Genomic DNA, 1,790 nt, shown 5'->3' with positions numbered 1-1,790 from the left:
AGCATTATTGCTTAGCGCGTTGCTTTTGCCACGCGTAGGTACTGGAGATCCCGATCGTGAGCCCAGTAGACCACAGACTGGGTGAGTTCATCCTGTAGATCTGCACAGTGTCCGTGTCACCTCACTACCTGCAGTGCATTGGTAGGGCACTAGGTGTCATTTTGTCATTTTGATATTTTGTAGCAGATTTTTACTTTCTCATATGTATTTGAACTCATGTAATATATTTTGATGTTCATGTAAATAATGAAAGTTATGACTATGAATGCAAAATTTGAGCATGTATTTATCGCTTGTATATGAGAAATGGATGTTTGTGAAATGAAAAGATTATTGAGAATTTGCTATTGAGAAATATTGTTGAGATTTTGAATATTGGAGTTTGAGATGATGGAATAAAAATATTGGAAGTGTTTTTAACAGGTTCCGAAGAACGGTTTTCTCCATTTTTAGCCGGTACTCCGCCGGATTTTCTTTAAAATTTTCGGAACCTTAAATGAATGATACTTTTGATAAATGTTTTAAATAAATTGTATTTCATAAATTATATGCAAAAGCATGATGTAAATTAATTGAGGAATATTAGAGTGTGCCGGTACACCGTATGGCATTACTTACTCGGGTATACTGTACACGGGTAAGGGGTGTCACACATAATCTTAAAAGGTAGATCCCAATTTGGAGGTTGAATGATGGGTGCAGTAGTAAGAAGCCTATTTGCTGTCAAATGCTTGTTTGCAAGACTCTTCAAATCTAAACTCTACATCCTTTGTTAGTAGGCAACAAAATGGTAATGCAATCTTGGAGAAATCTTTGATAAACCTCCAATATAAACCTGCATGTCTAAGAAAAGAATGCACTTCTCACACATTTGTGGGATAAAGTAATGCATGTATAATAACTATCTTAGCTTTATCAACATCAATTTCCCTAGATGACACAACAAGCCTTAAAACTACACCTTGCTCAACCATAAAATGACATTTTTCAAAGTTCAACACAAGGTTAGTTTTAATACACCTATCTAACACAAGTGTAAGATTTTGCAAGCATGCATTAAAAGAATCTCCATAAAAGTAAAATCATCCATAAATACCTTAATGATGTGCTCTACAAAATCTGAGAAAATGCTTATCATCCACTTTTGGAATGTAGCTGAAGCATTGCAAAGTCCAAAAGGCATACACTGGTATGCAAATGTGCCAAAGGGGCATGTGAATGTAGTCTTCTCTTGATCTTCAGGAGCTATCACAATCTGATTATAACCTGAATAACCATTAAGAAAACAATAATAAGAATGTCCAGCTAACCTTTCAAGCATTTGATCCATGAATGGCAATGAAAAGTGATATTTTCTTGTTAAAGCATTCAACTTCCTATAATTAATGCTCACTCTCCATCCATTTTGAATTCTTATAAGAACCAACTCATTGTTTTGATTCTTCACAACAGTGATGCCTGTCTTCTTAGGAACAACATGGATAGGGCTTACCCACTTGCTATCTAAAACAGGATAAATCACACCTTGATAAGTGCATAATTTATTAATTTTACTCCCATCACATTTAGTGTTTTTAGTGTGTTTTTATGTTTAATTCAGTTAGTTAAAATATATTTATCATCTAGGCATATTTTAAAATAGTTGTGGAATAATTGTGTTAAATGGAGAAATTTTCAGCATTTGACCTTCGTTGTATTTTTCAGGTGTTTCTAAAGTTGTAGATCTCTAAATTGAGTGCTGTTTAATCCATTGAAAAGCTAAGATAGAGCACTATAAAAGATAAAGAGGG

This window comes from Hevea brasiliensis, chromosome 11 (genome assembly GCF_030052815.1).
Source record: "Hevea brasiliensis isolate MT/VB/25A 57/8 chromosome 11, ASM3005281v1, whole genome shotgun sequence".
NCBI lineage: Eukaryota > Viridiplantae > Streptophyta > Magnoliopsida > Malpighiales > Euphorbiaceae > Hevea > Hevea brasiliensis.
The sequence above is the reverse complement of the archived record's forward strand: the minus strand, read 5'-3'. Positions refer to the sequence as shown.